This window comes from Mesocricetus auratus, unplaced genomic scaffold, assembly GCF_017639785.1.
Source record: "Mesocricetus auratus isolate SY011 unplaced genomic scaffold, BCM_Maur_2.0 Super-Scaffold_100014, whole genome shotgun sequence".
NCBI classification, from domain to species: domain Eukaryota; kingdom Metazoa; phylum Chordata; class Mammalia; order Rodentia; family Cricetidae; genus Mesocricetus; species Mesocricetus auratus.
In genome coordinates, this window is record NW_024429197.1 from 18,761,613 (window position 1) to 18,788,272 (window position 26,660).

A 26,660-nucleotide genomic window follows, 5' to 3' on the forward strand; every position below is an offset into this window, starting at 1 on the left:
CCTCCTTGAATGCTCACAGCTGCTGTAGTAAGTGAACACTTGTTTATCAAGGCCACCGAGGCTGGGAGAGTATTAATACCCTTTGAAAAGAGAGGTTAAAGGGCAAAACTTGCCTTGCACCAAAAATCGTATCTACCTGTCTTCCCCGACACTATCTATGTCCTGATGAGGTGGGTCAGACAGGGGGCTCCTAACCTAGGCAGGATCGGAATCATAGGGGTTTTCTAGGAACAGTTTTGGAGCTCCACACTGGGTACATACAGCTGGGTCTGTCGGGGGCTGTGGCCTGAGGATCTTAAGTGATGAGTCTTGACAATATAGTGTACAGGAGGACTGTGCTAGGTGCCGTCTGGGATCATGGTCAGAGGCTAACCTTTGTTGAATGCTGCCATAGCTTTTTGAACAGATGTCTGGAAGTGGTGATGGGAAGCTATCTTTGAAGGCAGGCAAAGTGAAGGTTTAACAGAAGAAACTGCCTTCAAGGGAAGGTTGCTGGCCTTAGGAGAGCAGGGAAGGGAAGGAAGGGTTCTAGAGAGGGCAGAAGTAAGAGAGCAGAGGCATAGACATCTGGAGCACTGGATGGTCAGGCAGTGGGTGTCCCTAAGTTCCTTGCCTGCTTCTATTCATGTTCCGATTGTGTGTGTGAGTGCGAGCATGTACTCTGTGTGTGTGCGTATGTAGCTGAGCGGGGAATTGTGACTTATTTCTTATAGAGTGTGGTAATGGTGACACAGACATCATAGTGTGAGGGACCCTGTGGCAGAGAGCAGTAGGTGGGGAACTGATGTCAGCCAGCACCCCTGACCTGACGCTCAGAGCACACCCTACGAACTCTTAGACAATCCAGAGACACCCTGGATTCGGGAATTGAGCTAAGTCAGGCTTGAGCTCTGGACCCAAGGGAGTTCTGAGAGAAATATGCCTCGAGGCAGGACATGTAGCTCAGATGGTAGAGTGCAGGCCTCGGCTACAGGAGGCCCTGAGTTAGATTCCAGGACCACATAAACCAGAGTGCCCAGCTGTCGGGATACAGGTAGGGAATCAGAAAGACTTGCTGAACACTCTTTCAGGACCAATCTCCTGCAAACCCAGTCTCTGCAAAACAAGACTTTCTTTTTCTTTGAAACATTTCTCTGTAGTCCAGGCTGTCCTGAAAGATACTATGTAATCCAGGCTGGCTTCCAACTCATGGTAATCCTTCTGCCTCAGCCTAAAACAGTGCTGGGATTACAGATGTGAGCTACCGCACCTGGCAAAACCTTTTTTAATATTTCTTTTTCTTAAGTAAAACTTATGTATGGTGAACCATATAGACTCTAACCACACACTTTGATGAGTTTTGACACGCATGTACTCATGAAACAACCTACCTCAATTAAGCTCTTTTGATGTTTCTAAGACATTCCCTCCCACCTGTTTTTCTCATTCAGCCAGTTTGTACTGACCATAAAGATCCACTGTTCTGAATTTTACCACTAGAATTTAATTTTGTATTAGGATTCTTTCACACATCAGTGGTTCTCAACCTGGGTGTTGGATGTCCCTTTCACAGGGACCACATATCAGATATCAAAAGTAGCAAAATTACATTATGAAGTAACAACGAAAATAATATTATTTCTGGGGGGGTCACTGCAACATGAGGAACTGTATTACAGGGTCGAAGCATCAGGAAGGTTGAGAACTACTGCTCAACATACTTCTGAGATGTGTTTGAGCCGTTGTGCTCTTCAGTAGCTAAATCTTGTTTCCTGTTGGCTAACATTCCGTTGACTGAATACATTACGAGTTATTATTGACCCACCTGTTACTAGATATTTGGAGTGTTTCCAGTTTGGGGCTGTAAGGAATGCTACTGATAAGGACATCTATGTGTGAGTCTCTTAGGACATATGCTTTTACTCATCTTGGGAAATTCGTGAGGCATGGTCTGTCTTACTACCTGGCTCACAGTGCTCTGTCCCCAGCTCTGTAGAGAATCCGAGCATTCCCACACCCTTAGGAAGATGAATTCTTTATGGCTCTTTAGTTTTTGTTATTTACTGGGTGTCAAGTGATATCATATTGTGGTTTTTCTCATGATTCCTGATATCCAACAATTTTTCCTGTGTTTGTGTATCCAAGCATATTCTTTTGTGATGTATGTATCCGAACATCTTGCTTACTTGCCTGGGTGGTACGTGTTTTTAGTGTTGACTTTTAATAAGTAAGCACCTGAGCTAAGAGTATTTTCTTCTAGTCTGGGGCTTGCTTTTCATTTTAGGACCCGTTCAGCAAAGGCTTGAAATTTCATCAGAGTCCGATCTGTCAGCCCTGTTCTCTTAGGACTGTCTTCCCCCAGCTTGATCAAGGCTCCTAGACAAAGGACCCAGTGCCTCCTGGATGTTAAAAATATTGTCCTACCCTAGGTTACAAAGCTCACCACTGAAGCTTTCTCTAGATTCCTTAGTCTTAGGCTTTTTAATCCAGTCAAGTCAATTTCTATGTGACATGTGAGGAAGGACAGAGTACTTTCTGTGGTTGCTGTTTCTTTTTGTTTTCGTGTTGTTTTTTATTCCTAGCACCATTTGTTGAGACTTTTATGTCCACATTGAATTGCTTTGAGCTGTCTGTGTGGATCTGTTTTGAACTCTCTTCACTGATTTTCACTATTTATTCTCCTCTCTTCATATCTCCATCTGCTTTTCAAGCTTTTATAATGATTGAAATCAGGTAATGCCCTCCGTGTGTGTGTGTGTGTGTATGTGTGTGTGTGTGTGTGTGTGTGTGAAACTGTGTAATTTCAAATTCCACATCCCTGGAAGTATCATATATTTGAAATTACTTTTCAGGTTTATTCATAAACCAGTTGATTTAATTTATGATTGGGGGAATTGGAGATATGACTCAGTAGTTAAGACTATGTGCTGCTCTTGCAGAGGACCAGAGTTCAGTTCCCAGCACCCACATTAGGAGGCTCACAACAACCTGTAACTCCAGCTTCAAGGGATCTGATACCTTCTTCTGGCTTCCAAGGGCAACTGCACACATGTACACATACTTCCACACAGAGACCTATGCAGATACATGATTAAACATCTAAAAGTATAAATCTTTGGAAAAATATTTATCATTAGGATTGTGTTGTATATGTATATACCTATTCTGGGAGAGAAATATTTTTCCATATTAAGATTTCCAATCATAAAATACAGTATATTACTTCATTTACTCAATGAAGTATTCCCTTCATTAACTCAGTATTTTGTGATTTTTCAATGTACAGGTTTTAGATATGCTTTGCTAAATTTTTCTCTAGTTTGTGCTTTATGTTATAAATTAAAATTTCTAATTGCTTGCTACTGACACATAGAAAGAAACAGTTTTTGTATTAGGATTCTGTGTTTATGTTTGTGTGTGGGTATATGTACTTGCATTCAGAGCTCCTGGAAGCAGAAAGGGGGTTGGATTTCCTGGCACTATAATTACTGGCAGTTGTGAGCCTCTAGATGTGAGTACTGGGAACTGAACTCAGGTCCTCTGGAAGAACAAGTGCTTTTAGCTGCTGAGCCATCTCTCAAGCCCCTTGAGTAATTTGAAATTTAAATTTTTAACAGCTTCTACATAAATGATCCGATCGTCACTAAATACAGTTTTCCATCTTTCCCAACATTAGATTGCCCCCCCCCCACACAGTTTTATTCTCTCAGAGCCAGAGAGGACAGACACATTCTCCCTCTTGTTGGAACTGTCTGCTGTCATGTATGTGTTACTGGTTTCATGACACCCTCCCGAAGCTAAGGAACTTCCCTGGTTTGCGTGGGTGCTGAGTTTCTCAAAGGACTTTTCTACACCTTTTGGTGTGACTTTCTCTTCTTCTTTTGTAATGTGGTGGGTGACACTGAGTTTTCTAATATCAAACCAACCTTGGATTCCTGGAGTAAGTCCCATTTGGCTAAAATACAGTCTCCTTTTCATATATTAGTGAATTCAATTTGTTAGTAGTTCTTAAGAATTTTTGTAGTCTTCAGGTGGTGGTGGCACAGACCTTTAATCCCAGCACTTGGGAAGCAGGGGCAGGTAGATCTCTGTGAGTTTGAGGCCAGCCAGGTCTGTCACACTGTCTTCAAAAACAATAAAAATTTTTTATATTAATTTATGAAGAATCTGGTACAAGATTTATACTGGCTTTATAAAATGAAGCAGGGATTGTTTCAGGCAACTCTATTTTCTGAGAGACTTTGCATACAGTTAATATTACCTATCAGAGATATTATCTATTATCAGATATTATTTAAAAGAAAAACTTATCAGTGTCATTGTCAAGTCTAGAGTTTTCCTTATGGGAAAGTTTTGATTAAAAATTCAGTTTCTGAAATAAGTTTATACCCATTTTAACTTTTCTATTTTGTCTTGCATCAACTTGTACAAGTTGTATTATGTGTGCTTTTTGAAGAACCTTGCTCATTTCATCTCAGTTGTTAAATCTATTAAGAAAATAGTGCAGTTTTTGCATTAATACTTGAAGCATTGGCACTGATGCCTCTCGTCACTCTCTCCCTCTCCCCCTCTCTCTCAACATCTCTCTCATAAGTTCTACTGCCAATTTAACATTTTTATTAATCGTTGCAGAGACAGGGATTTGACTGTTACTCTCTTACCTTTCTCTTTCATATTTCTTGTCTTTATCATCTTTTTTTACTATGCTTTAATTTCCTCTTCTTTTTCTAGCACACCAAGGCAGAATTGGATCCTTTATTTAAAAATCTGTATTTCTAATATGGGCATTTAAAGATTTCTTTCTTTATATTTTGTTTATGAGTATTTTTCCTACTTCCATGTCTTTGTACCATATGCATGCCTGGCGCTGCAGAGGCCAGAAAAAGGGCATCAGATCCCCTGGAACTGGAATTACAGACAGTTTGAGCTGTCATATGGGTGCTGGGAACTGAACCCTCATTCTATGCTAGAGCAGTTGGTGCTCTTGACCATTGAGCCATCTCTCCAAACTCCCAATACGAGTATTTAAGTCACACATAAAATGCATATCCCTCTGAGCACTGTTTTCACCACAGCTCAGGATCTCTTGTATACTGCATACAGAAGACTTTGCATTTTCCTTTGGGACTATTTCTTGGTTGTGTTGGATATTTAGAAGCACAATGTCCAATTCTGACTTACATAGAACTTGTTTTAATGGACATTTCAAGTTATTACCTTTGAGGCATCTTCATGTTCCGTTGTTAGATGACATACTCTGGAAGCTTTCAGTCTTCTGCAGTTTATTGAAACTTATGTTAAGGTCTTGCACACACCAATCTCAGTGGAAAGAATGTGTGCACTGTGGGTGTCCCAGCCGATGTTCCATGGCTGTGAAGTAGGGGAGGCTGGCTCATAGCATTACTCAGATTTTGTACATCCTTCTGAACTCCTCTGTGTGGGGTTAGTTGGTAGGAAGGCAGTGTTGAAATCTCTATCAGAACCAGCGTGTGCTCCATTTCTTTGAGGGTCTGTTAAGAGATACACATGTAGTTGGGAGAGTGTGGCAGTTTAAATGAGAAATACTTGGTCCTCAGTTAGGGACACTGTTTGGGGAGGCTTAGGAGGAGGTGTTGCCTTTTGAAGGATACTGCTGGAGGTGAGCTTTGAGGGTTTAAAGACTGGTACCGTTTTGAGTTCATTCTCTCTGTTTCTTGCTTGAGGTTCAAGATGTGAGCCATTTGCTTCTTGCTCTTCCTGACTGCCTTTGCCCCGCCATCATGGACCCTCCCTCTAGAGCAGTAAGCCCAAATACTAGAACAGAAAGCACAGAAACCCTGTCTATAAGCTGCCCTGGTCATGGTGGTTTAACCATAGCAATAGAAAAGTAATGAATACAGAGAGTTACATCTTTCTGAACTAGCTCACTTGTCATTGCAGACTAGCTCCTCATCCCTGGCAATACCGTTAATCCTGACTCCAGGCTTGCCCAGTGTTCACAGGGTAGCTGTAAGGTGCAGGTGCGCAGTGTTTAGCACAAGAAAGATGCTAGCACGTCTTCCCCTTCCACCTGCCTGTATCTCTCCATTAAAACCGTATATTTTGGTAGACAGAAAGGAACCAAATCTTGTATTTTTTATCTAGTCTGATAAAATGGCTTCAAGTTTTTAAGGTTGCACAATAAGGAACCTCCATCAGCCGCTTAGAGGCTAGCCTTCTAGATCTGTTTCTGGGACTGTGGTTTGGAAAGAGTCCCCAGGTCTCTGGAACATCTTTCCTTGGTGACAGAATCTGCTTGCTACTTGACTGGTCCGGGACTGGAGGCTACAGCCAGGCTCAACTGGTGGAGATTGGTGAGAGGGTAAGGCACATGTCGACCTGTGATAACGCGTTTTAGAAATAAGCCATAGTTGTGGTCCGCTGATTACATTGCTAATGCACCCTCTGTAGCAGTTCCCTGTGGTAGAAAACCTGCCGCTTTGGAGGGGAGCCGTGGCTCCAGTAGTGTCCCCCCATCTCTGTTTTTTGTGTCTCCAAACCCGGAGAGTTCCGATGACTTTCTGTAGGGAAGCTTTCAAGGAAAGACCGAGCAAACGCCCAAGGAAGAATCCCAAACACGCCGAGGGCCCACCATGCACTCCACATGCTTGCTCATCTGCCGTCCCCTCCCCGCTTTCTCTGTCCAGAAAGATGCCGGGGAAAGCAGACCCCATCCTAGCTCTGTGACATTGGCTCCTGATCAGTCCATCAATCCCTGTGACCTTCAGGAGCCAGTGCTGCTCTAGAGTGGACAGACAAATGGCCAGCTCAGTCAGGCTGAAGGGGACGGTTTTGCCCCGTGATGGAGGTGAGGCTCCGGGAAGCTGGAATCCTTGCCAGGAGGGAGACATTCCATGAAGTCAGTGCTGAGGACCGGGGGTGGGGGGTGGGGAAGCAAACCCAGACACTGATCCACGTCCCCACTGTATCCTAGCTGCTCATTTTTAAATCCCTTAGCCTCTGTTGGCTCCCGTGTACCAGGGGCATAGTCCCCTTTTTATTCTTAGACCAGCTTATTTTTTATTTTGTTTCTTTTTAATAAGTGGGGTATAGATTTTTTAAATTTAAATTTTTTTTTCTAGGATTTTACTCTATAGCCCAGACTGGCCTCTAACTCACCACAATCCTCCTGTGTCAGCTTCCTCCAATCCAGTTTTGGGATTACAGGTGTGAGCCACCACAACCCATTGCTTCCATTTAAATAACATGTTATGTTTTTCAAAATTGAAGGCATACTAATCGGAAAAGGTCACAGAACAATGGAGTGATGGAGACCAGGTTGCGTCCAACTCTGGAGTCAGTGCTCAGCCCCGGCTCCCTCCTTTCCAGTTCTGACCCGTCACACACATGAGAAACCTGACGTTTAAAGAACGGAAGGGATTTGTCTGGGGTCGCAAAACTTGCGAGCCACTCGCTAGCTCAGAACTCAGTTTATCTGACGACAAAGCCCTGTGCTCTGCCTCAGCTGGCTTCCCACCCTCTGGCGCCACCGTTCCTGCACCTTTGACTCCAAACAGAGGCCTCTCCGTCACCAAATAATGTGATCAAATCAAACCTTCTTTCCATACAATTAGAAAACATAACAGGTTACAGCATTTAAAAAAAAAAAAGCAAAAAACCTCCAAAGCTTCTCAAAGCTAATTAATTTCTATTACTAGTGAGAGGGGACCCACTTAACATGTCTTTTCTTATTCAAATTACCATTGACGGCACCTGCTTTTTTATTCTTGGGAAATCCTGCTACAATGCGGGTAAATTATGTAAGACTGTAGAATTTATGAAGATAAGGCAATTAGCATCACAAAACCAAGTCCGGGTTACAATTTCTGGGGAATAGAAAGAAGTGTGATGCTCCCTTAAATGGCCCAGGGAAGTCTCACAGACGGAGTTAATCCTGAGGTAGTCTGGAAAATTGAAGGCTAAATGGTGCCAAGATGGTGCCTGGGTCTTTTGGTGATGGGGGCTGTCTGGGAGGAGAAGGCAGAGGCCTAGGCATCTCTTGCTTCCCCGAGAGAGAAAAGGGCGGGTACAGGATTTAGTGGTGTGGAGGCAGGAAAGGGAAAGGAAGTTTTAGATATTCCTGGTGTTTGGGGTTAAGCAGAGTCCTTCGAGTTGGGGCCATCATCTGGCATGGATTTCTGAAGCTTTCACTACGGCTTGCAGTGTCTCCAGCCTCAGCACAGCTGCCGCTCAGCAGGTGCACACTTTGAGTGCTTCTAAAATGCTTCAGATCCGTCTGCACTGGAGGACTCTTCAAGACGCAGGGAGTGATGCCTGGTGGTCCCTGCTAGTGGTCTCAGCACTCAGGAGGGGCTGGAGTTCAGCTGCATTTGTAGTGAATTTGATCCAGTTTGGACCACAGGAGACCCTATCTCGAGAAACCAAAATAAATAAGCAAACAAACAAATGACACTCTTGAACCACTAGGAACGCTTGATTTCATGGGTAGAGATGGGGTAGGTATGGTGGGGGTATATCTCTGTGCATGCATGGATCTTCAGTTTTTATTTATTCTGAGTGAGTTTTAGGCCACCTCAGATGAATTGGAAGCCAACATATTGTTGGGGGTCAGGAAGAGGCAGGAGTCTTCTTCACTTCCATATGCCTGGTGCCCACCTGCTGCTAGGCCCACCCAGAATGGATGGGTTCTAGGATTAGGACTACTGTGATGGGACCTGCCTTCTGGGCTCCCGGCTTGACTATCCACTGCTTGCCAGTCAGCTAGTCCTTACCTGTGTGAGCTCCTCCAGCAGCCAATCCTGCCCCACGGGAGTGTGTGGATGAGAAGATGGCACTCTTCCCTGGAAGGACGATTGACTTTTGGGAAGTCTGGCCAGCAAGGATTGGGCTGGATGCCAATCCCTTTCGCTTTCTTGTGTCCTTGTACAAAGTACAACATGAGCAGCCACACACGTCTTATCAGGCCCTTTAATCCAGAAGATGGGCCATCGGTTTTCACTCCTGCCTCCCTGCCTCCTTCCTTCCTCCTCCCTGCCTCCCTGCCTCCCTCCTTCCTCCTCTTCTATCCCTCTCTTACCTTCCTCCCTCTTATCTTCCTTTCCTCCCCTTCTCTCCCTCCTTTCATTCCTTCCTCTCTTCCTTTTCCCTTCTTCTCTTCCTCCTTCCTTTTCTTCCTCTCTGCTTACCTTCTTTTCTCTTTTGGCAAGAACCCAAGAATATTCTAGATAGGCCTATCCAGTAGAGGAGCCCGCTTAAGGGTCAGGATACTGTTAGCCAGAAACAACTGTCATCGTGGTGAGGCAGACCTTTCTTCTCCAGTTGGCTTCAGGGCCAGCCAGACCCTATGCTAGAAAGGTTGGCTAGGAAGCTGGGTAGAAACAAGATGTAGTTACATATTTGAGGAAGAGTTAGTGTGTCAGAGAAGGCCAGAGGAGCAGGAAAGGAATAGTGTGAGGGAGATGGGGTATGAGAGACTATGGCCAGGCTGTATGGGACCGTGTGGGCTGCTGGGAAGACCTTTTCTACTGTGAGTGGTGGGCGACGGGATGTGGGATAATCTGAGGACTCTGGTTGCTATGTGGGGAAGGGCATTGTGGGTGGGAAGGGAACAGGAGTCAGTGACTCCTGGAATGGTCTATCTTGATGAGAGCTGTTGATGGCGTGCATCTAGATCAGTGATTCTTAACCTGTAGGCCTCGACCCCTTTGGCAAACCTCTATCTCCAAAAATATTTACGTTATGATTCATAACAGTAGCAAAATTACAGTTATGAAGTATCAGCAAAAATAATTTTATAGTTGGGTTCACCACAACATGAGGAACTTTAAAGGGTCACAGCTTTAGAAAGGTTGAGAACCACTGTTCTAGGTAGACGCCTTTCCAACGTCATTGATGGGACTGAATGACACTCTGCATGTTCATTCTGAGAAAAGAGTCAAGATACATCAAGGCTTCTTGACCTTGTAAAATGGAGGAGAGTGGAGTAGAGGTAGTGTCTAGACAGATGCCATCTGAGAGCTTGATGGCACAGGCATACTCTGTCTCTTTTCTGTGGTTTTGATTCCAGGTACAAATCCTTGCATCTACCTCCTTCCCACAAGGCATGCACAGGGCTCAAATGGACTGTTCTCCTCTTCCTCACAACTCTTGTTCCTGGATTCCTTCTCTAATGTCATCTTCACTTTTTCTGCTAAAGTGCTGTGTTATGACTGAATGTAAGATAACATCCGTCCATCCATCCTTGACTGATTCATCTTTCCACCCACTTACCCATGAGTACATCTCTTCACCCACTGGTCCATCTCTCCACCCACCCCCTCCCATGAGATCATCTCTCCACCCACTTATCCATCTATCCCTGCCCCCACCTTTACTTTCACCTGTCTTTCCATTCACTTACAATTAAATGTTTACTGAGGACCTGCCATGTGAAGATGCTGGCCCATCCTTTGGAGAAGGGCAGCAGAGATTCCAAAGTGACCAAGACAGTCCCGGGGCACCATTGTCTCAGACCTTAGGCTTCCTCTAGACACTTGTGCCAAAAAGACACCCACTTTTCCTAGCTGGGCTTCCCACCTACATCCCAGGTTCCCTGTCATTTTTAATTTAACACTTCTAATCATGCTAGGTGACCTGGGAGGTCCTTGGGATTTGTATCCCTTGCTTCCAGCCATTTCTTTAGTAACCAGATGTTTAGTTACTGTAACAGCTGGAAGTACTAGAAGCCTCAGAGATGTGTCTTAGGACAGAAATTTTATCAACCCTATTTGTAAACCGCACACATCATAGGCTTCTCTAGGGGGCTGGGAGAGACAGTGAAGAATCCAACTATTCAGGGGTGCTGTCTTGGGGCCCCAGGCAGCACGGCCCAAGCTGAGTAGGCTGGTGAGGGTGCCAGGACTTAGAACTTGGCTCATTCTTTGGAGAAAGGCCAGCACCTAGGTTGGGAAGAGCTGCATTCAGGCTTTGGAAAGAAGTTGAACCAGGTAACCAGTCAGAGTAGAGGCAAGGAAAGGATTACACACAGGTAGGGAGAGGGAGTGTCCACTAAAACCTGAGTGGGAACCCAAGGAACACTGACCGCCTCTGAGGACAAGGCCTGGCTGCCCAGAACCTCAGATGAGGTTCACACAGTTTGGATGTATGCAGGCAGTTACATGAACAGTCTCATCTGGCCTTGGAACTTTAAAGCCCCTTTGAACCATCAACTCATCACTCCACACAGTAAGGCACAATTATCCTTCATTTTATAGACACCAAAGCTGGTGCTTAGAGATGATGTACCTCGGCCTCCTGGAGTCAGTGAAGAGCAGCAAAGATTTCGGGGTCTTCAGTTGAATCCCCAAAGCCACTATTTTAGCCAAACAAAAGCCCCTAGGCCACACTGCCCTGCCTTAGGTTCCAGAAGGCCTTGGACTTTCGAGAAGTGGACACACCCATGTATTTCAAGTTCTGAACAAGTACCAGGTCCTAAGGTGGTGACATTAGCATGCTGTCTCACTGAATCCTCCCGGCGAGGCTAGACCTGTAACCGCCCCTTGATTTACAGAGGAAACAGGCTCTGAGAGGGAGCTTTCCAGAACTGCATCCACTCACTTCCTGGGATCCACAGACAAGGATTGGAATCTGTCATACCACCTGAGGTGACAGTGCATTTGAGATAGAGGACAGCTCTCTGATGAATCAGACTAAGGATATCTATTTCTGAGGGTTAAGGTGGGATAAAACGCTTCAACCATGTGGTGCGTCCAAGGATTTCAGATGAGAAGCTGTCAGTCCCTACGTGCACCCGCTCCACTCCTACAAATTCTGGGCAACTCAAACCATGGATACACAGGAGAGAGGAAAAAATTCTTACTCAAGTGACTGTGTATGCCTGGGATGCCATGGGGCAGAGAGTCATGGGAAAGGGGTGGGTGGAGTATTGGGCAGCCCGGCCTGGCAAGTGGAAGCACCAGATATCCAGTTCAAGTTCAGCCTTATTGTGATGTCAGACAAGCAACGTCTGATTCTTACATGTGCTCTGTCCAGCACGCCTACAGTCTATCTGGCAAAAGCTGGGAACTGAAGGCCAGACTGGGCTCTGTCCCAGCTTCTCCTGGAGCCAGAAGCTTGGCGTTGGGTCAGTATGGAAGGAAGGAGAGACAGGAGCAGGGCTGGGCAGGGCAGGGCAGGGCAGAGCTGGACTTGCAGGTACTACCCCTTCAAACCTCCGCACTGGGCCAAAAGACTTCATAAAAGAAGAATGGGCTAGCAGTTACCATCAGCTGGAAACTGCGCACACCTTTCAGCATGGCCTGGATTCGAAGTCCTTAAAAGGGTTTGGGGATTTGAACCAATGATTTTTCCTAATCAATACAAATTGTACTTCTAAACAGGGCTCCTCTATGGGCTTGCTTTTTCTTCTTCCAATTAACCCCATCATTCCTGGGGTTCTGGACTTGAGAGTAAAGAGGAGGAGGTGAAGTTGGCGTTGAGGGTTGTAAGAGAGCCTCCTGCTAGAGTCTTGGCTGGTGGACTGAGGTTTATAGCCGGCAGCATTCATCACTCCTTTTTTCCTCTAAATGGGACTTGAGCAATCCTATTTATGTAGCCTCTAGGGTACACGAAGGGTCCTTTTCTCTTCTGGTTAAAGAATTAAAAGGCAGGAAATGTCTGAAAGCCACACAAAGTCAACATTTATTCAAAGAGGACAATTTTATTAGTGTTTAAATGCTCCAAAGCAGGCAAGCTCTAAATCTTGGAGGCTGCCTGGGGGAGGAGGATGGAGGGGAGGAGGTGTTATCATCCAGGCACACCTTGGCCCTACCTCTCTGGAAACTGGCACAGTGTGTCACCCTTCTGCGCATGACAAGCAGCACCCTGGCTCTAGGAATGCGGCGGAGGTTCCTTTAAGAGATGGGCTCTGCCTACTACTGCTCTTTCTGCTATTTCTCTGAGGAGGCAGGTGTCTGTCTGTCTGTCTGTCTGTCTTCTCTCCCCCCTCCCTTTTCCTATTCCCTTCCCTTCCCCCAATAAAACTGTCCCTCACCCACCGTGGGATCTGCCAAGATCCCGTGCACCGCATGTCATAACAGAAGGGAAAAAGCCAGGCCCTTTAAGTGGCATGGAGGTCAGTCATGCGCGGCAGACATCAGCTATGTAGTGAGAGAGAAGCTTTAGAGGAGCCCAAAGTAGCACAAAAAGTAGACTTAGGCTCCAGCCTGCTTAAGAAAGAAAAACACAAAAGAGAAGATAAAAGAAATAGGTCCCTGTTTCTGGGCAAACCTTGCCAAACCTCTCAGCTCCTAGGAAATATGCTAAAGGGTGGGAATTCTGAGAAGGAAAAATATATTCTTATTAAAGGGATCATTATTCTACCTATCTCTTTAGCCTGGCTTAAGGTAAACCCACCTTTCTGAGGTGGGAGGGTTCCTCCCTTGCAGGTATTTGAGCAACTGAAATGGTTGCATTTGTTTATGTTTGGGTAGCTCAGAATGTGAGGTCTCCACCCAGACCCCGGGATTTCATTCTCTTGATCAAAAGGAGCTAGTTCTTCCTTAATGGGCTTTTACCATTGCTTTTATTACTTCAAAGGACTGCTCTGACTGCCTGAACAGAGACTATGTGAGGCCAGCTTCCCTGATGGAGAGACCCCCAAATCCTTCATTACCACCGCCCCCAACACTGCCTTCACCATCAGAACTTCTAGAAACAGCCTCACATCCAAGCCAGGAAGATGTGACAAGCCGAAGGCCGGGAAGATGGTACAGCCTCTGAAGCAGTTGTCCCGCAGACACAAGGGCCCAGGTTTGGTTTCTCCAGAGTCCAGGTAAAAAGCCTGGGGTGGTGTCCATGCCTATGACCCCAGCTCAGAATAGGTAGGGAATGATGCCACTTAGGTCAGTATGAAGCAGTCTTGAGAACACGGGGACCTCGTCCCCACCTCACCTGCTATACTTTTCTAACTCCTCACCTTTTTATAATAAACAAACAGGAGGAATGTTAGCATTCAAGCATCTGTACTGGCTACTCTTGGGGATCTGACAGGATATGTCCTCAGCTGCAGCCACCAAGAGCACTCCCTGTGCACATTCACAACATTCCCTTTTAAAAGGGCCCTGCCCACCTCCCATTTCTCCCTTTCTCCCTCTCTCCCTCCTCTCTCTCTCTCTCTCTCTCTCTCTCTCTCTCTCTCTCTCTCTCTCTCTCTCTCTCTGTTTCTCTCTCTCATTTCTCTGTTTCTCTCCTTGTGTCTGCTTCTCTGTCTCTGTCTCTGTCTCTCTGTCTCCCTCCCTCCCTCTCTCTCTCTCTCTCTCTCTGTTTCTCTGTGTGTGTTTCTCTCTCTCTCTGTCTCTCATTTCTGTTTCTCTCCCTGTGTCTGCTTCTCTGCCTCTGTCTCTGTCTCTCTCTCTTCTCTTCTGCTCCTGTCTCCAGAGGCTGGTCTCTCCTCTCCCCTTTTCCCTGTCACTTTCCCCCAATAAAACCCCCCCCCACCCAAGCTCTGTCACATGGTGTCTCTCTCTCTCTGAGTGCCATTTTTTAAAATTACAACACTCAGCCTGAGTGCATTTGTCCCTTTAAGTTCAGGACTCTGTAGAGGTTCAAATACATTGATCTGTGAGCCTTGTACTGGAGCTGCTCCAACTTCCCACAGTTTCCAGACTATCGCCAGGACCTCTCCCTGGTCCTCTCCTCGCCATACCTCAGCCTGTTGGGGTCTGTCCTCTCCCCTCGGCTCTTGTCTGCACCCAGAGTGGCTCCTGCATCTTTTCTGCCTTGCACCCAGGGATGGTGACTACAGATGAAAACCCTGGGTGGCCAGTACAAAGGAGAGGACCTGAGAGTTTCCCTTTGGGGTAGTAAGCCAAGGCCCTTAGGACATTTTGAATCTGACAGCAGTGTAAGTTATAAAACATGCCAAAGAAGTTCTTAGATGAATTCTTTCACCCCGCAAGGGTTTCTGGGAGCCAGTCTGATTCCTCCTCAGCTCCCAGGAAGTAAGGTGGTTTTGCTTCCATCTCTCTGGTTGAAGAGCAAAGTGGGAGAGGTCTCCAAGATGAATGGTTCCCAGGGAGCATAGCCCTCATGGCTGACATCATTAGGCATCATGGGATTGCTGTAAAGCTTGCGATGGTGGGTTCAAAGCTGGGCTCAAAGCTAGGTCATGGTGATGCGAGTTCCTGTGTTTTTTAGATTTGGACACCAAGGCTTAGTTTCTCGGGACCACTCTGTGAGTGACTGGCAAAGCCACAGCCAGGGCTGAGTGCCTGCCCCGGTTTTCACCAAGGCCACCTGCCTGGGATCTGTTGTTAATGGCTTGGGATTTTTTTGCTGCATTACTGCTGGCCTGACCCCATTTTCAGCAATGATCTTTCACTGGGAAGAAGACTGCCCTAAGAGCAGCAGGCCCAGGGGTCACTTAGATTAAGATTCTGCGAAAATAATCAAGTGCCTAGTGAATGTCAGAGCATGTCACTGACAGTTCATGCACTCAGCGACTCAGAAAATTGAGTGTGGCCATCCCCACTTCACAAGGGGAGCTTAGAGAGGACCTTTCTTCCCCAAAGACCCCAGGATCCAAAACCATTTTGTTTTTCCCATCATAACCACAAGAGTGTTTGAGAATTCCAGACAGAAAACCAGGCATGATCCTAAAAAATAGTTATTTAAATATTAAAGAAAAAGATTTCACTCATGCAGTAACATCTGAAGCTATGTCATAGCCCTCCAGCTCCACAGCACTGTGCCCTGTCCATCTTTCTGAAGACACCACACATGGACCTTTCCTCATTCTAGATGCTCTGGGACTATCAGTTTGTCCTTTAAGCAATTGGCACCTGTTGTCCCCTCTCCCTGTCTTCATTAGTGAGCTCTAGGGTCTGAGAGATCTCATTTCAAAAAATAAGGTAGAAAGTAATAGAGATAAATTATAGATAGATAGATAGATAGATAGATAGATAGATAGTGATAGAGGCATTATCCTCCCACCTCTAAATACATGAACAGCTGTGGCCTTCTCTCCCATTAGTTGTCAACTCGCAAGTCACCTTCTGAAAGAGTCTTTGGCCATCCTGCCTGCACTAGTATGCCCAACCCCAACCATCACCCAGCCTACTGGCCAAGCAACTGGATGTCATCTCACCGATTCTCACTGTTCATACGTGCCTCTCTTACTAGACTGTGGGTCTCTTGTCAGGACAGTATAAAACACATGGTAAGAGCCAAGCAGGCTTGCAGAGTCTGTCTCTGTCTTTTAAGATGGAATGGGTGAGACTCTAGAGCTTGGGATGCTGTTTCCCTGTTCTCTGGCTGACCACGGGTGTCCTCAGAAGTCCTGGAATTTTTGTCTTTCTTACCAAATCTCATTGACGTCAGTCCTGCCACCCACCCAGGTGTCACTTTAAACAAGCGATTTAACCCAAGCGGTGATGCGAAGGCACAGGGTTGACAGGATTACCCACCGAGCCTTCTATCTTCCAGTGGCCTAGAAGAAAAGCCAGTCCGTAAATAGGTGTGGGACCCACAGAATGGTCCATGGGCTTTCTGCAATAATGTAAAAGGAAAACTTTCAAATACCACAATTTGCAAATGAAGACCTTTAAAATAATGGGACGGTGGCTCTGGAATGGGATGATTAGGATAATGCGATGTTTAAGTGGACGCTTTTCCTCTCAAGGACCTACCTGAATTCTGCTGAGCTCATCCCACCCGAGACCTCAGAGAGATCAGTTATGACTTTTATTAAAGTCAAACCAATACCTGTATTCGCAGCCGCCTGGAGGAAATTTCTTTCTGTAACTCTGATTGAAGTTTAATGGGAACTACACAAAGAAAATTTACTTAACCTCCTCACCCATCTCTTCCACGGCGGAAGCCTGTTCGTCACGTGCTCAGCTCCCAGGAGACACTATCAAAGATAGCACTTCTCAATTTCATAATATTTCTCAGAGTGAAAGAGGGAAGACAGCTGCAGACCCCGAGCACTCCAGACTCCGGCACAGTCAATGTCTGATTTCACTTACGGGAACAATACAGTGGCTTTTCTCAAGGGTGTGCACATTAGTACCTTGCAGATTACAAAATAAAAAGTGTATGGACAGCTAAGAAGTGATCTCAGGTGGGTGTGAGTGTCCGCAGATACAAAGCTCTAGCTAAACTGGTCCTTGTTCTATTGTTAGTCAATATCAGCTCCGTGCACGCTTTACAAGACAAGTGTCTGCTCCTACGCGGTAAAGAAAGCCTGAGAGCGGTTGAGAGCGGTTCCTCTCCTCCAGAGAGTTCCAGGCAACGCGGTACCAGCGGCCACCATGTGTAGTACTTTATAGATGGATGTACTTAGAAAACACCCACATTTTTATTGGGAACTCTGCACACAGACAAAGTGTATAAAGACGGGAGCTGGCTCAGTTGGTAAAGGGCTTGATTTGCTAGCTTGAGGAGCCAAGTTTGATCCCCAGAAACTGTGTATAAAATAAGAGGGGCTAAGTGCTTGTAATCACAGCACTGGGGAGGCAGAGACAGGCAGACCCGTGGGGCTCACTGGGACAGTGTATGTCAGTTATCCATAAATACCATTAATAATAATGTAGTATGTAATAATAATGATAATGATAAACCTGCTTTCCTCAGCTGGACGATGGTGGTGCATGCCTTTAATCCCAGCACTCCGGAGGCAGAGGCAGGCGGATCTCTGTGAGTTCAAGGACAGCCTGGTCTACAAAGCTACACAGAGAAACCCTGTCTCAAAAAAACAAAACAAAACAAAACAAATTCACTTTTCTCTTTCTCATCAAAATCTGAGTTTAACCTGAGAGTTGATCTAGAGCAGTGGTTCTCAACCTTCCTAATGCTGTGACCCTTTAATACAGTTCCTCATGCTGTGGTGACTCCCAACTATAAAATTGTTCTTGTTGCTACTACATAGCTGCAATTTTGCTACTGCTATATACTGTAATATAAATATCTGATATGCAACTGGGTAGGAAAAGAAAGGTCATTAGACACTTGAGGGGTTGGAAGCCACAGGTTGAGAACCACTGGTCTAGATGCTAGAAAATAAATCTTAAAAAAATAGTGGGGAGTCTCTATGACATTTGTCTTGGTAACAATGGACTATATTGTCTAACAATGCACACTTAAGTAGAAAAATGGTCACAAAAACAAACAGGAATTATGAAGCCAGTTGGAAGACCAGAGGCAGTGGTGACCAAGAATGGCGTGGTGGAAGGGTTTTGGGTTTTGCCAATGCCTTGACTTAGGTAACTAATCTTTCACAGAAACTGTACGTCTGGGTTTTTCCACACTGTGTGTGAGAGTGTTTGTGGGCGTGTGCCTGTGTGTGTTGGCCATCCCCCAGAGCTGCCACCTCCTTGTGGTTGGACAGTCACTCCACACAGCCCTCTTTTCTTGCTGTCAGCGGCAACCCTTGCACCTCCTTCACAGACACGGAGCTGTGGCAGCATCCCTGGAGGGAGACCCAGATCTTAGCTGAGGTTGTTGCTAATTGCCTGGCACTAGAAAACAAAGGTGACTGGAGGCCAAAGTAAGGAGGAAAGAAGTAAAAAGAGTGGAAATCCATAAAATGAAAAATAGAAAATACAAAGAAAAAATGAGTGAAATGAAGAAGTAGTTCTTTGAGACTGATAAAGGGAACTCACACACCATTCAGCCTGGCCACTGTGCTCAGGAGGACTGAAAATGTGTGTCTCCAAAGGCGTGTACATGCACACATACAGTGTCTTTATTTGTAACATCCCCAGGCAAGGAACAAATGTTCATCACCAGGTAAAAGAGTGACCAAGATGTTCTGTTAGTAGAGCAGAATTCTATCCAACAGTTAAGAGGATGCTAGAATATAAGAGAATATCATGAAAATTTTGCTGATTGAAGGAATCTAAACAACAAAAAGTACATGTGATATTAGTTCATTTACTTAAAGTTCTGAATATGGTGATGATGGTGGCAGTAACTCCATCAGTGAGTGATTATTTGGGGAAAGGAAGTAGGAGAGAGCAAGACCATCTTGGATGGTTGTCTCAGTATTTAAAAAAATGTAAAAAAAATTTTTAAAGGAAAACATAAAATAGGCTTGCTTTCACAGTACCTAATATTAATCTCTGTGAAGGCCGAAAGTGCCTCTTAGAACAAAATTCAATATTGTTCAGATAAAGATAGCAAAATATATGATATATATTTTTAAAGTTGTGAGACATATGAAAAGATAAAAAATGTAAGCTGGGCAGTGGTGGTGCACACCTTAATCCCAGCACTTGGGAGGCAGAGGAAAGCAGATCTCTGTGAGCTTGAGCCAGCCTGGTCTACAGAACGAGTTCCAGGATAGTGACAAGCTGGTGAGATGACTCAGTGGATAAGAACATCTGACATACAAGCCTGATAATCCAAATTTGATCCCTGGAATCAATGTCAAAAAAAGAAAGAAAGAGAGAGAGAGAGAGAGAAAGAAAGAGAGAAAGAAAGAAAAAAGAGAGAGGGAAAGGAAGAAAGAAAGGAAGAAAAGAAAGGAAAGAAGGAAGAAAGGAAGGAAGAGAGAAAGGAAGGAAGGAAGAAAAGAAAGGAAGGAAGGAAGAAAAGGAAGGAAGGAAGGAAGAAAGGCAAGCACCAGACGCAATGGTGTGCATCTGTAATCCCAGAGAAGGGAGGGGCCAGCTAGCCTGGAACAAGGCATTGGAAGTTCCTGTGAGCCTTCCAGTTCAAGATGTTTGTTATATAATATCCTGAATGTTCCAGGACCAGGAACATTAAGATAACTTTGCTAAGTATAACAAATCTATAGGAATAGGTGTATTTAATGTGTGAAAAGATGGGGAGCTTGAGAAAAGAGTTATTAATAACTTAAAAGAAGAATCGAAAGAAAATTCTAGAACTGAAAAAAATCTGAAAAGGAAGAGAAAAAAATCATTAGAAAATGTCATGGTAGATGGGAAAAAGAAGGAGCTAAGATCAATGAACCAGAAGACAGAGCTATAGAAATGAAACTTCAAATGGAGTTTGGAGGGGAGGGCTGGAAACAGCTCAGGGGGCCAGAGTGATCTGTGAGAGATGGCCCCAGGTATGAGTGCCGAAGAACACTGGGGTTCTTAATAGAGAACGCAGGAGAACTGGTCAGGAACACATGGTAAATACTTAGTTAAGTATTATTTTGTATGTGTGTGTTCGTGTGAATGGTATGAATATGTATGGAAGTCAGAGGTCAATGTTGGTGTCTTTCTCAGTCGCTCACCACCTTATTATTAATATTCTTATTATTTACAATAAAGTCTCTGAACTTGGCCATCACCAGTTGGCCTAGACTACCTGGCCAATGAGCTCCAGGAATCTGCCTGTCTCTGCCTCTATTGCCCTCCTGCAGTAGGGGTGCAGATGTGTTGCTTTATGTGGGATTCTAAACTGGGGTCCTAACGCTTGCATGGCAGACACTTTACTGACTGATCCATCTTTCAGTGCTAAAATTTGATTAAACAACAAGTTAGCAACAAAACAAGACAAAAAATCACAACCTTGAAAACACAAACCAGGCAACAGATCCACAAAGCTGAACACATAGCCAATATTTAGATAAATCTAAAGATACACATACAAAGGCTAATCAAAGTTAAACTGAAAAACACGAGTAGACAGAACATATGAAAAGCAGCCAGAGATATTATCCACCATAAACAATTGCAGCCAGATGACACCCATCATTAAAATGCTGAAGGAAGGGATTGGAAAGATGGTTTAGATGTTAAGAACATTCGTTGAATTGAAACCCAGGTTCAATTCCCAATGACCACATCTGGAGACTCACACTTGCCTGTAACTCCAGTTTCCTGCCTGTAACCCCAGTTTCCAGGGCATCTGATCCTGCCTTCTGGCCTCCATGGGCAACTGCACAAATGTGGTGTACATACATGCATCCAGGCACACATATGCATACAAAAAATATCAAAAGAAAACCCCAGCAACCTAAAAATCTATACAAAATAGAAACACCATGTGAAAATCATGAGGCAGCAAGATATTTCAGATGTATGAAAGGCAAGGCAGTATATATAAAGGCAAAATATGCTGGAGCACACAGACTAAAACCTAAGCATTGCCTAGAAGAAATTCGCAGGCCTTGCTCAAGGATGACATCAACATTCACAAAATGTCCTATAATTTTAGGCCAGGGAATGGGAGGCTGATACGTTCAAAGTCCTGGAAGAAAAAGCGACCACCAGTAGTGGATGTTATGCCCAGCAAAGCAATCTGTCGGAAAGGAAGGGGAGATGAGGACTTTACCAGGTAAACCTAAGCTAGGGGAATGCATCACTGCCAAGCCTGCTGTAAGAAATGCAAAGGGAGTTCTCCAAGCTAAATTAAAAGGAGCCAATTCCTGGCGTGAAAACATACAAAAGTAGAAAACTCACTGGCAAGTATAAGCAGGCACTCCAGCCTAGAATACACTAGTATTTATACCATATATACCTTTAGGATAATAAAAAGACAAAACCATTAAAATAGTGATATCTGTGATAAGTTGTTAAGGGCTACACAGTATGAAAAGGTATAAACAGTAACAAAAAACAGAGAACATGTTGAAGACTGAAATTATAGATCCTTGTGCAATCACAGTAGTAGAAGTCACTCTAAAACAAGATGTTTGTGTAAGCCCCATGGTTACCACCCAACAGAAACCTATAGAAGGTGCACAAGAGATGAGAAATAAGAAACCAAAGCACAGCAGCTCAGATGAGAGAAAGAAAAGAACAAATACCTACAAAACAATCAGAAAACAAAATAACAACCAGTCATTTCTAATCAATATTACTTTAAACACAAATGTATTAAATCTTCCAATCAATATGTGCATAGAAAATGAACAGATTTTTTAAAAAGACTCACTATATGTTCCTGTGTCTGTCAGCTTTCCATTGCTACAGCAAATAGTTAATTAAGAGGGAAGGTCTGCATTGCTCATGGTTTGGAGGGAGGGGGTTAGTCCACAATCATTTAGTTCCATTACCTTTGCATCTGTGATGAAGCATAACCCCATGGTGGAAGAACTAGTTGGAACCTGTTTAACCTTCTGGTGACTGAGAAGCAAAGAGTAAGAAAAGGCCAGTGCCCTACTGTCTCCTGCAACAACTGTGGAAGTGAATGTAATTGGCTGCTATAAGCTCAGTGGGAGTGGCACTATTAGGAGGTGTGGCTTTGTTGAAGTAGGTGTGACTTTGTTGGAGGAAGTGTGTCACTATGGAGGCGGGCTTTGAGGTCTCATACATGCTCAAGTAGTACCCCATGTCTCAGACCACTTCTTGTTGCAGAAATCTCGGCTCCCTCTCTGGCACCTGCACACCAGCATGTCCCACCATGATAATGGACTAAAGCTCTGAAAATTTATGCCACCCCAATTAAATGTCTTTCCTTTCTAAGAGTTCTGTGGCCATGGTGTCTCTTCACAGCAATAGAAACCCTAACTAAGATAAGGACATTCCTAATGATTTAACTTCCTTCCTCCTGGCCTTGCCTCCTGTGAGCTCTACCACCTACCAATAGTGCTAAGCTAAGGACCAAGCTTTAACATGTGGACCTTAGGAGGCAATCCATATCCAAACTGTTCTCTACCAGAAACTCTGTTTACCTTTGAGGACAGGCATAGATTGAAAGTGAAGAAATGGAACCCCAAAGAGACCTGGTGTAATTTTTTCTTTAGTAATTAAGTTTCTTATTAGACAATGTTCTCAAGACATGCTGTTGGCTCTCATGCCCACCTACCAACCACCCCATCCACCCTACCTCCTCCTCACAATCTCTCTCCCACAGCTTGTTTATGACTCACTGAGAGTAACCAGGGCCACGTGTATGACCATGGACTGAGAGCTGTCCGCTGGAGCATGGTGGGCTCACATGGAACTGTGGGTATACAACTAAAGCCGGTGGGGGTGCGAGACCATCAATGTTTTGCCATTTTGGAAAAAGAGTTTGAGGATTTCATGTGAAGTTAAACATATACATTTTCCATGATCTGGCAATTCTACTGTGCATTTAACCATATGTTCACAATTGTGTCTTCATTTAAACACATGCCTCATTTGTAAGAGAATATTCAAAGTGACTTTATTCATAATAGTCCCAAACTGGAAGCAACCCAGTGGTCCATGGATAAGGGAGTGGATAAACAGATTGTAATATGTTAATAAAACTGACTACCCAGCAGTGGATAGAGGGAACTACAGTCATGTCTGACAATGTGGAAATGTCGTGTGGTGTGAAAGGAGCTTGTTAAAAACACAGCATGTGCTCCACAACCATGCTCATAAGATGGCCTAGAATAGGCTTAGCCGTGGTGATAGAAACCAGAACCACGGTCCCTTCCAGGGATGGAGAAAGAAAACAAACGGCATGTATGTGCGGGTGGCTGTGATATGTTGTCTCAAGTATAGTGAATAGCCAGCCAAGGAGGCACCAGCCCCAGGGCATCTGGTAGCTGCCAATGTAAAAGGCTGGAAGTGAGAGAAGCCAATGATGAAGACTCGGTGTGAAGCTGACGGCCCGGAAGTTTCCTAGTGAACTATTGAAGTCAGTCATGCTCAAAGGCTGAAGAACCCGGAACCTACTGCCTGCAGCTGACAACCGCAGCAAAATCTGAAAGGGGATCATATGCCTGGGAGCTAGATTTGTTCTTCTTTCTTCTTGATTTTTAGATTTACTTATTTTTTAAAAAAAACTATATGTAAGTGCATGTGTGTGTGTGGGTGTGAGAGAGAGAGAGAAGGAGAGGGAGAGAGGGATGAAGGGAGGAAGAGACGAAGGAGAGAGAGGGGGAGAAGGAGGGGAAGGAAGGGGGGGAGGGAGGGAGGAGAGAGAAAGCACACAGGTACCCATGGAGTCCAGAAGAAGGTGTTGGATCCCCTGGAACTGGAATTACAGGCAATTGTAAGCTGCCTGATGTGGGTGCTGGGATCCAAACTGGAGTCCTCTGTAAGGGCAGCAAGTGCTCATAACGGCTGAACCATCTCTCCAGCCCTTTCTGCTTTTGTGGTTGTTCCGCTCAAGTCCTTACCCTGTGCCTGCCATTCATGTTCAGGGCAGGTCACTCCCTACACAGTTTCCTGGCTCACACACTAACCTCTGCGATCACCCTCACAATTGCTTTACCAATTTAATAGGCATCTCTCAATCTAGCCACACTAATAACCAAAGCTAGCCACCATACACAGGGCAAAGGAAGCCCAGCAGTGAGAGGAATGTTCCATATTCTGCTGGGGTGGAGGCCATGCGTGCACAAATCCCACAAGGTGCTGGAATTGTAGCACAAGCAACATTTGTTCTTCCATTCCTGGAGGCCAGAATTCCAAAACATTAGCAGGTGTGATTGATGGTCAGTCTTTGATGGGATCTGGAATTACCATGTGCCTATCAAGACACTTCCAGACAGGTTTGATGGTAAGAGAAAAACCACTTAACTGTGGGCAGCACCATCCCAGGTTGAATAATGGAAAGTGGGCTGAGGACCAGCATCCACCACTCTCCACTTCCTGACTACGGATGGAATGTGACCCACCGATTCCTGGTTCTGCCTCCCGCCTGTGCACTGTGGTGGACAGTCCTCTCAGACTGTGAACCAAAGCAAACCATTCCTCAAGTTGCTGTTTGTCAGGGATTTGACTACAGGGGATGACTCTTCCTGAGGACACCTACTCAGGAAGAATGTACCTTTGGCTAAGGCTTAAGCTCTTGGTGGCCCCTGGCTTGCAGATACCTCACTCTGATCTCTGTCCCCAGGGACAGCCACATTGACTGAGGACACCTTGATCTTAACTTGATCGGCCCTGCAAAGGCCCTGTTTAAAGGTAAATTCATATTCATGGGGAAGTAGGACTTACCTTTTTGGGGGAGGTGGGGGACAACTAAACCATAACACACAAGCATTTATCTATCAAAACCAAACTTATGAGAGAGGAACCTGTGACCTTGGCTTGGTGATGATTTTTTAGATATAACACCCCAAAAACATGATCCGTGAAATAAAAAACTGATAAGTTGAATTTTATTAGCATTAATAACCTCCTCTCTGTAAAAAGCACTGCTGTGGGGAAAATATTTTTAATACTCACCTAATGAAAGTCTAGTATCTAAAATAATAATTACTCTTTAATTCTTTTTACATTTACATTGTTCATAAATATATATTTCAGAGGACAACTTGCTGGTGTCAATTCTCTCTTTCCACCATGTGAGTCCCAAGGATGGAACTCTGACAGTGGGACTTGGCAGTGGGCTTCTTCACCTGCTGAACCTCCTTGCTGGCCCAAGAAAGAGCTCTTAGGATAATCAGATGCAACCAACAACATGATTTCACAGCAACATCTCCTCTATGAGGGATTCCTGGCAAAAAGCATGTGAAAATCTGCTTCTTGGCCATCCTCTGTCACTAAAGGACTGCAGATGGGAACAATGACACAACATTAGGAATATGCACACCTATGGGAATGGGCAAATTAAACAATAAGTAAATACAAGGGCAGTTCTCTCTGCTGGTGAGGATCCAGGCAATGGGAACTTGCAGAGACAGGCAGGAGATGCTCTTTGGAGGACTCACAGAGCTGACTGTAGCCTTGCCAAGGGTTCATAATCACACCCCTGGCTGCAGTCCCTACAATAAAACCTTCCCACAAACACCTGGGGCAGCTTTATTTACAACCAACCAAACTGGAAAAGCCAAGTGTCCTTCAGAAGGTGAATTCATGGTGGTTCAGTGCTGGAGTGGAATATTATTTAGCAATGAAAAGAGTAGAGCTACCAAGGCATGAGAGGATTTTAGAAGCACATTTGTTATTTAAAACTCTTTAACCAGAAATAGTTTTTACATTTGTGTATTTGTATGACTGCCTGTATGTGGCATCTGTGTGAGTGTGTGTGGGCACCTGTGTGGAGGTCAAAGGCCAGTCTGTAAGAGTCCCTTCTCCCCATGCGGGTTCCTGGGGCTTCACTCATGTCATCAAACTGGGTAGTAATGAGTCATCTTACCAGCCCTACTTTAAACTTTGGTTTGTTTGTATATTTGTTCAGTGTGCTAGTGTAATCGTGTACACCACATGCTGTGTGTGGCCAGAGGACGATTTGTGACAGCTGACTCTCTCCTACTCTGTGGATCTCAGGAACTGAGGCTCAGGTTGCCAGCCTGGTGGTGACTGTGCTTTCTCTCTTGGGGCCACCTCATCAGCGGCCTCCTGCTCCCGCTGGCCCAGCCTGTTTGTGTGTAGCAAGGTTTGGTTCCAAACTTCCCCTCCCGCCTCCTGAGTGCTGCGGTTATGGGCATGTGCCACCATGCCTGGTTGAATGAATTTTAGCTGTGTATTGCTAATGACAAGAACTGCAAAGAGACAGAGATACCATGATCCTAAGTCCATGGCAGTCTCGAAAGAGCAAAGCTATGACAAGGGTGAAGGGACAAGTGGTTGCAGCCGTCTGGGGGAAAGGCTGAGCAGGTGAAGCAGAAATGTCCTGAGTGATCTCAGAACTTTACAGCATAGAGTGTGGCTTGATCTACTCAAATTAAGAAAAAAATCTTGGAAGATGGAGATGGGATGCCACAGAGCAATCTAAATATATTACAAGTGCATGAAAGAACCCCATGGAAACGGGGTGGGGGGAGAAAGAGCCTGTTCTCAATAATTTTAGAAATGAGGCGAGTTTGTAGAAGGGAAGGTTAAAAAGCTGGAAATAAGAGTGGT

The 26,660-nt window shown here is 44.8% G+C and overlaps 1 long non-coding RNA gene across 1 annotated transcript; it reads left to right on the forward strand.

The window, feature by feature from the left end:
- The first annotated feature begins 11,992 nt into the window (after nt 1-11,992).
- On the forward strand, nt 11,993-25,593 carry LOC121144107. Its single transcript, XR_005881424.1, has 5 exons — nt 11,993-12,079; nt 13,534-13,768; nt 15,968-16,153; nt 24,709-24,776; nt 25,122-25,593. It is a non-coding gene; the product is annotated as an uncharacterized LOC121144107 (long non-coding RNA).
- The last annotated feature ends 1,067 nt before the right edge of the window (nt 25,594-26,660 follow it).